Source organism: Patiria miniata, unplaced genomic scaffold (assembly GCF_015706575.1).
Source record: "Patiria miniata isolate m_02_andy unplaced genomic scaffold, ASM1570657v1 HiC_scaffold_22, whole genome shotgun sequence".
Classification (NCBI taxonomy): domain Eukaryota; kingdom Metazoa; phylum Echinodermata; class Asteroidea; order Valvatida; family Asterinidae; genus Patiria; species Patiria miniata.
Genome location: NW_024037061.1, coordinates 4,531,543 through 4,541,154, shown reverse-complemented (window position 1 = coordinate 4,541,154; position 9,612 = coordinate 4,531,543).

Below are 9,612 nucleotides of genomic sequence, written 5' to 3'. Positions count from 1 at the left end.
TCTATCAGTTGGATAACACATGTTGGTTTATCCATGGATAATTGTAATTGCATAATGTACATACCAAGATCAATGATAAATGTTCGGTTTTTGGACAAATTGCATGTACTTGAGAACAGTTAGACAAGTTCACATATGTTAACGTTGCAAAAATTAGCAAAGGAAATAATAGAAAAAAGAGACTGTAAAAAGCAGCTCTGAGTCTAGAATGTCTAAGATCTAACACATATTTGAATGTCTTACCTCGTCTGTGAGGGAGACATTTTGGCTTGTGCTGGCTGTGGTGTTTGATGGCGACGTGGGCGTGGCACTGGTTTCCCTAGCTGCCAGCTGCGGTGGTGTTGGAATTAACCTTGTGTTGTGGGAGGTTGGCGGGCTATCTGCAGCAGCACAGTTACCTCCTGCATCAGCTTAATTTTCTTTGGTGTTATTGCTGCGAAACATGAAACACATGTACATGTAGCATTGGTGAGTTAAATTTAGATTCTATTTTCTAGAAGAAAGGTAAGTATATTTTTACATCAACATGGAAACAAATTAGATTTCATGTTTTTTCCTCTCATTTTTGATAACTATGCTGCAACCTTTAAGTACAAGTTTGTGATATGAGCTCTGAAAAGATTCAATTTTTATATTTGAGATGCACATATACTTATGTACAGCATTTTGCTTCAATGTAAATTAACTATTTTCATTTGTTTCTCTTCAGTAACCATTGATTTTTAATCATTTAGCTGATTCCTGTTCTCAATTTCTTAATGATGCTTCATATCTGTCCTTGATTTACACCATAAACAGATGCAAACATGCACGTGTATGGGTAATGAGTGCCTTGAATCTCCTCAGAAGCATTACCACTATTTCAGTCAAGCAAGCTGTTTTGATAAGAATTAAGCTTCTATGCATGGACTTTGACAAGAAAGGAAACAAAACATTCGTACAACTTACCAACACTGAAAGGGTGCGGTGCAATCCACTGCGGCAGTGGATCGGAGGCGTAGAATCTCCTGGTCTCTTTTCTGCAGTTTATTCTGAAGCTCCGTTATCTTGCCTTTCAGGGATGAAATTTCACCCTCTAAAGCCTCAGTCTGGGGACAGGAATGAGGAGTTCAGCTCCTCAGACAAGTCGTCCATGAGCACATCACTGTCCCAATTGGTGATGTCTTCATTTGAAGACTGTGCTGGCGTCGGCCGTTAAAAAAATAATTAAAAAATATGTATACTTTACACAAATGCTAATCAGTAAAAAAAAAAAAGGCAGAACAAATAAGATAAGGCCTTTCTTTAATTTTTATTACAAGCTATAAACAAGGAAAAACCCAGCACATTTCAGTGACATACCTTACAGGTGAGCATTTCTCTGCACATGGCTTGCTGCACCTTGGCCTCGTCGGCCACTTCCTTCAGCTTTGTGGCCCGGCTGTCGGCCTTCTTGACCTTCTTTTTGGCAGGCATGGCAGGTTTGGAAGACTGTGCTGAAGCTACCATCTTGGATGTCCCCGGCTCCTCCTCTGGTTCACTGACAAAGTCCACAAGTTTAGAAGGTTTTTTCTGCTTCTTTTGCCATGTTTGCTTGGATGATCGTCTTGTACATCTCCAGAATGGTTTTCGAAGGACTCCACCACTTCGTTCCGTTCCTCCTGGAGCTTCTTCTTGTCTTCTGCAAATTTTTAAGAAAACATGTCTATGATAAGTATGAATGAATGAATACACAAAAAAAATCCTCCTAATCCTATCAACATGATACAACTGTAATTGGAAAGAACTCCATATATACGTACGTCACTAGTTCCCTGCAATGATCCATCAGCAAACAGAAAGCAATAACATGTTCAAAAAAGTTAAATTTAGCAGGGAAAATATTATTATTGAAGCAATTTTTTAGACGTAAGACCCCTGAACTTCTTTGACAACTGCTTGTCCCGCAGCAGTAGTCCACTGTTATTTCCCGGATGTGCTGTCCTCTGGAGGCACCCCCTTGCGAAGTGCTCTGATGAGCCACACTTTAAACTGTGTGAGCAGGATGGCTCATTACTACTCTGCCTACACGGCAGGCATCACGGTAGGGTTGGGGTGGAGGGCTGGGACGGCTTGGGGCTTGACTGGGTTTCGGACTCATCGCAGCCTCCCGTATCTCTGCAATCTGGACCTTAAGCAGATTTATGTCAGCTGCACTGTCCTGGACCTCCTGGACAAGGGGATAAGACTTCTTGGGGGAACTCTTCTTTTCACTTTCTACTTCAACAGCATCGACACGGGCATCCTGAGAAACACTTTCTTTGCAGAGTTTCGACTGGCTTTCTTCCTCGTTTGTAGCTGCAATGTGAAGACGCTGGAACAGGTCCTCATCGGAGATGCTCTTGTCAGCAAGATGAGGACGCATCTTTGCCTTAACACTGCTATCCTGCAGGCCTGAAAGCACGGAGTGGAGAAAAACACCCAGAACCAGTGCTGGCGCGTTGGACAAACCCGCTTCTTGAGAGGTAAATACATGTATCACTCTTTAGCGCAGCTGCAGAGCGTGAATCAAAAAGTCTAGGTCCAGACTCCCTTTACTCCTGTGCCAGGCGACACAGCTGGTTAAAGAGCTCTGTCGCCTCCTTTTCCTTGAAGTGGGCCCTCAGCAGCCGACAGCGAGTGGGGAGAGTCCGATCAGACTTTCCCTCCAGGTAGCTCCGAAGCTTGGCTCCTGGAACAATACTCTTAATAAGTGCTGCAAAGATTTCCTTCCGCAGGTACTTCTTCTCAACGCCGACTTGAGTCTGATGAATTAAACTCAGGAAAGACAGTTTATCTCTCTAGCCGGGTTCCCCAATCTGATCGGCAATCTTGAACTCCCGGCGCTGCCTCATGGCATCCAATACAACCCTTCCAGCTCGTTGCCTTCTCCTCAAGTAGCCATCAGTTTTGTCACTCTCCTCAGAAGCTTTCGACCTGTCTGTCTCGAGCATTCTCCTGTTTCCTGTTTACCTCAATAGGCATTGCAGGCTCTGTCGAATTTGCAGAACTAGACTGCTCTCTCTCCAGTTGCTTGTCTTGGCCTTCATTTTCCTCAAATTCCACTGCCGCTATTTGCATGCAGCCAATCTGCTGGTGGGTGTTCTCCGATCCGCAGTAGTGTTTTAACCTGTTGCTGTGTATCATTTTCGGCTTTGATGTACTGGTCATCTGTATTCGGTAGGTGACATCACTCAATTGTTTTGTGATGAGGTGTGGGCCTTCCCATAGCCTTGGTCAAGGCGCTAGTTGTTATTCATCCCGGCCGTAGCGCGGTAAACGATATCTTCGCTAGCGCTATGCATGCAATGCATTAAAAATACAGTGCGAACAGCGACCTCACGCGGCCACCATTTCTATGCAAATCAGTTGGACCCAATCTAGCGCCTTGGTTCAATCATCTGCAAAAGCTTATGTTTTTCTTTATTTTGCGCTGGATTTCTAGCGCACGACCTCGTATGCGAAAACAGATAAGTGTAGGCGGGGCTAATATGTGGAGTGTCCAATCACACCTTGGTAAATCCAGACGTCATCAAATTATTCGAAGCTATTCGCCTTTTGCGGACGTGACAGGAACCACAGTTTTTGTGCATTGGTGCCGTGTGCAGAGACACACAACGTACGCGTATGTGTATGGATTATGTACGGTGCCACGTTTCACTATGCAAGTTTCCACGCAACGATCGACCAATAAGAAAACGACATTTAAGGTCAGCTAGGGCTATTAACATAATGAGCACCACCCCCAAAACCTCACATGGACGATTGAACCAAGGCGCTAGATTGGGTCTAACTGATTTGCATAAAAATAGTGGCCGCGTGAGGTCGCTGTTCGCGCTGTATTTTTAATGCACTGCATGCATAGACATATGACTGCATGCATAGCGCTAGCGAAGATATCGTTTACCGCGCTACGGCCGGATGAATAACAACTAGCGCCTTGACCAAGGCTAGCCTTCCCATGGCCGTTGTAACTTCGGACTTACTCCTTTCTTCTTTTTCGGGCTGTAAAGCCATACTGCATCTCCTCGTTGGAATCCTCCTTGTTTGGCTTACTGGTCATAATTCTTTTTCTGTCTTGAGATGGTCATGGGCAAATCTGTGTACTTGCTCTAGCCTTTTCTTCAGTTCGAAGGTGAAATCTTGAGATCTTGAATCTGGGTCGCAGTAAGTGTGCACGTTCTCTTAGGCTAAGAGTGCGCATATATAGCAGTCTTTTTATGCAAAATGAGTCACAAACCCTGATGATGAAATCACAGCTGCATTATTCATAAGATGGAATTTGCGTTGGGGTGATGTTATATCAATATTAGGTTTTGCCCTTCACTGATCTATAAACACAGTCATCGTCGATATGTTGGGCAAAACCTATTGATTTACAGCTGCATTAGTAAAGTACATCATTAACTTGTGTAAAAAGTCAGTAACAGTCAAACAATGGGTGCATTCAGTAACATTGTGTGCATGTTACGTCAGATGCCTTGAATATTATGAAAATTGGCCATAAGTACCTGAAAGAAACAACGGTGTAGAGCATTTGCAAAAAAAGTTAATGTCTTCTTCACATCATTATGGAATTATTGTATAAATACTACAAATCTTTGGTAAGTCTAGTCAGTGAATAGAGTTTGATTTGAGAATTGCAAATTGCCTAAAATCAACAAGTTTCATTTCCATTCTGTCGTACGAGAGACATGATCAGGAAGCCAGACTACTCTCTAGTACAGAAAATTATTCACAAGAAAAAGGTGATATTTTGTCACATTATTATTATTTTTTTGCTGAAGAGTTAATTTTACAGTCAATTAAAAGAATTGATAAAAGCATTTTATACTTTCTACTCTTTATTTTTGAGACTTTGCAATAATAATGACTATCAGGAGTTCTTTGTAAGTACTTGACTTTGTACTAATTAATGAGGAAATGTAATATAAATATCAAATAGATATTTTAAACTAAAATACTTCCACAAAGAATTTCAATATATGAGTTTAAAGGCCAAAGTAAAATACTTTCATGGAAAATTTGTTTCTAGGAAAAGTCAAACATTATAAAACCTTAAGGAAGGCCCCGAAGATTATTATGTAACTTCATAAGCATAATTTTTAAATGCCATCAATTCTAAAGGTGGTATGTCAGGTATATTAACCTGTATCCTGTCTGCAATTTGCCCATTTTTTTTAACAACGGCAGGATTAGTTTTTATGATTTATAGTAACAACACTATGGACTTTTCAGTTGTGAACTGCAAAAAAGGGTGAATTATCAATTGAATAAAATTATAAATAAAAAAATAAAATTACAGTGCATATTTTGTGAATTTTTATTTTGTAACACATGGCGTTTGCAATATCTGTCAGCTTTCCAAGCCTCATGAATATTAATAAGGTTCCTATCCATTATGAATTGTAGTCTGAGCATCACCCGTTATGCACGGAGCCCACTCCTGTATAACGGTCTGATGTCTAGAAATGCAGATATATGCAAGCCGCGCGCCAGCCAATCAGAGTCGACTTTACAAATCGTGACGTCATTTCATTCCCAAATCAGGACTAAAACTGTGATTGGTCAATTTGAATGCAGTGTTTTGTAATTCAACAACAGCCGAACGCGCATTCGCGTAACATGATACAGACCGCCGTGACACAGTTTTTTTTATCTATGTCTAGACACGCAGCGGGTGACTGACCGAAGACCCGACATAGAAAGCGCCCGCTGATTGGTCAAAATCTAGGAGGTCAAGAGGCGGGGTCTTGCCTAATTAATCAGCAAATCTGTTCACGCATAAAAGACCATGGCTTTCGCCATGGTATTGTAGCGTGATCCTACTGGGCTCTTGTCCGCCAAATCCGGCCAAACGCAAGAAAAGGGGACAGACAGACGGGATTTCTAACTCTGAAGGAAGATCTCATTTATTTCGCCAAGCGGAGTCTGCGGGCAACTTGCCGCACCGCTACCAGAACTGCAACTGATCAATTCCCAGCATAGACATGCACACAGTTAATGTATACAATTGTAGCAACTTTATACCCAACCCTGGAATCAAGCCAAGCCATACCCGCGAAAGTGAACAAAAGAACCCCAATTAGCCAACCTATTTGTAGAGCCTATTTCCGGAGCGCGCGCTAGCCAGACCCTAAACCAGGTCAGGTGCGCGCCGCCGGAGCCCCTCCGCCGGAGCACTAGTGGTTAAAAGCAATGACAACAAAAGTGTGCATAGACTGTCCGTTACAGTATATTACATAGACTATCCATTATGGTGTGCAGGCTGCAGTAAAAGTTTTCAATAAGCCCTCTTCCACTCCAAGAGTTATTAATTAATTAATAAATATCACCATTTTTGACATGCCGGCTTCAATTCATTTGGTCGATACCGAGACCCACGCCAAGTCACGCAGAGTGACGCTAATGAATATGCCAATAATTATGCGCTTCGTCTTTGTGCGCCGAAATCGGATAACGCGTTCGCTCTTACCCCCCGCCCGGCAAACAGGACGCTGGGATACTCTGATGAATTCACGCTCAGATTGGTTGGATTCTGCGTGACCTGTGACCTGTGACCTGCGCGTCATCACGGTCATGACTCTGCAAGGTTTGAAACGGCCGTTAAGACTGATTCATTACTCTGTTATTCAGGTTTAGAGATTTTTTTTCATTGAAAAACGTAATAATGTAGGGAATTTTGTAAAACTTATCTGTGTTGTAAATTTACAATTCCCGTCACTTGCTCAGGCTCCGTTTCGAATCACGAACGGTCGGATTGCATTATGCGACGCTCAAAATTTTGTCCACATGGTCCGCAATGAAACAGAAATCACATCTGGTATGGAACGTGTGCATTTCTATGGGACGTTTTCGGATAGCATTTGCGCACATTGTCTAACTGCGGTCTTGAACAGCTGCAGCCAGATGCTTTATACATAGGTCATAGGCCATTTCCTTCACAAGATTCTGTGAAGCTCAGAGTATCCCAGCGTCCTGTTTGCAGGGCGGGGGTTACGAGCGAACCAACCACGGCGCTAAGATCTTTGCTGAAAACCTAGTCTTCGCCAAGTTCATCGTGGCTGAACTTGCCGGTGTCATATGAAAATCGGACTCGTATGAAAATCGGACTCTTTTTCCCTTATATTGGTTAAATCCTCTCATGTGACCAGTCCCCTCCTAATTATCTATGTAAGAGCATGCGCAATATCACCAATGAGTCCATATTTAATAAAACCTAAATTTATGCTACACCGGCATTAGACAAAGTGGCGAAACCGCGAAGCGACTGGAGCGGGAGACTGACACACGCGAGTGGCGAACCACGAGGCTTTTTCCAACTTGTCAAAAATTTCTTACGTATTTCTTTATAATCTCCATTTTTGCTACCCTAAAACTAAAAGGGGTAGCAAAATTCCAACCAATCATTAGCCTTCGGTGCGCGTGGCTTCTACCCGGACGGACGCGGGCACCCCGGTGCTGGCACAAAATAAAAAAACAATTAAAAAATGCGAGTCTAGTTCTAATTCACCACGAGATCGTGATTGCGTAATTGTCCTTTTTTTTAATCTTATTATAATTTTACTAAGAAAATATTTGAGTGTATGAACTTCTCTTTTTATCTGAACTAAAGCCCGGTTCATACTTCACGCGAAAGCGAAAGCGAAGCGAAATTCGTGACGTCAACAATACGTTAGAAGCGCGTCCACCATTGTTGACGACATGAATTTCGCTTCGCACTTGCTTTCGCGTGAAGTATGAACCGGGCTTTACAGTTATTTCCTCTGTTGTTTTCCATAACTCACCCTTCTTTCACAAATGGACGCAACTATGCAACATCCGCGTTAACCCTTCGTCAGCACTCTACTTATTTGTTATTTGCATAAAAAATATGAATAATTCAACAAAATCAAGTTAGAAAAGGTCTCGTGGATTCGCCACTCGTTCGCGCTGAGTTAGTCTTCGCTCTAGTCGCTCGCAGCTTTGCAGCTATAACCCAACGATGGCCTTGGCGGAAGGCTACTGAAAACAATGCACGTGGGTTTGGTCGGCAAGAGAATCCTCGTCGAAATGTTCCTTGTAGGGTGATGAGCACATGGGCGTCAATCCACACTTTTTGAAGGGTGGGGGACACAATATCAAATGTCCCCCCCCCCCCCAATTTTTTAACTCGTGCCTCATTTACAGGGCCCTATTATGTACTACAATGTATGTTTTGCTAAGAAAATATTGGTTAAAGTGGTCAGAAATTGCCTCAGATCGCACCACAGAGCATTTAGAATCCAAAAATTTTCGCCCCACGCCTTAGCTTAGAATATAATAGCTTATTCAATGACTTCAAGCTCAGAAAATGATTTTCAAAATATTATCTTATGCTGGGAAAATATTGGTTAAAGTGGTCAGAAATTGCCTCAGATCACACGACATGAGCATCTAGAATCCGAATTTTTAAGGGCTTCGCACTTCGCACTTGCATTATTTCTGATCAAGGTATGTCCCCCCCCCCCACTTTTGAGACGCGATTGACGCCCCTGCTTGAGCACCGTGTTTGTAACAACAGATTAATCTGAAATTTGGAATATACTTAGATGATATAAGTGCTCAACTCGTGAAGTAACAACTTTCAGAAATTCCTAGAAATGGATATAAATACACGTGTACACATAGATTTGGAGACGTCGAACGATTTTTTTCCGTTTTAAAGGTCATGCTTTACCAGTAAGCAGTATTGAGCTAGTTTTGGCATCGATGACGGCGATTTTTTTCACTGACATATGAAGCTTAGATAATTTCTTCTTTCGTTCAAATTTCAATCACAGTGAGCATATTTTCTGAGAAACAACACGTTCAAATGCCATGTTTTTGGGGTGCATGAATTTCACTGCAGCACTGCTCTGAGTACAGCGTCTAAGTTACGTAATCGGATTAAATTTGCATATCAACGGGTCACGGTTCGCCCTAACGGCTGTTTATGTAAACGCTCGATGATTTGGGACATTAGAACAACATCCATATAATAGAAGTAAGATATTCCGATGGGTACACGCATCAGTCATTCCTATTAACTTTTGCCCATAATGATAAAAATGTGCGTTTTCCAAAGGAAGGTTATTATTGCGCCCTGTATTGCTTGCGCCGTACATTACGGTGATTTGGCCGGCGTAGGCAATTTCGGACCGATTTACTGGTCTGCACCCTTAAACATGACTCATAAATTCTCACTTTTTTGCAGAAACCAAAATGACTTTTCATTCTGGCCTATACTGTCACTTCCGTTTGATTTTGTAAAGTTTTACTTCACCGTTTTTACCAAGATATTGGGTAAATTTACATACCTATTTTCAAAGTAAAACCTTACCAAACAGTTGTGATAAACCTTACCCAACACCTGTTATGTAAAATTTTACCTAACTATAGCAGGTTCGTATAGCACATTGCAATTATGTAAAATTTTACACAACTGTGTATTTTTTTCTGTGTGTGATGCACGTGCCGCCCTAATGAAAAGTTTTGGACATTTGCTCATCGCAACACTGCGTGTACACGCTCAGTATGTGTGCGCGTGCGTTGTTGAGACACCAAAACAGGCATATCTTTAAAACTGGGCAACGTACAAATCTGGGGTGATCAGAA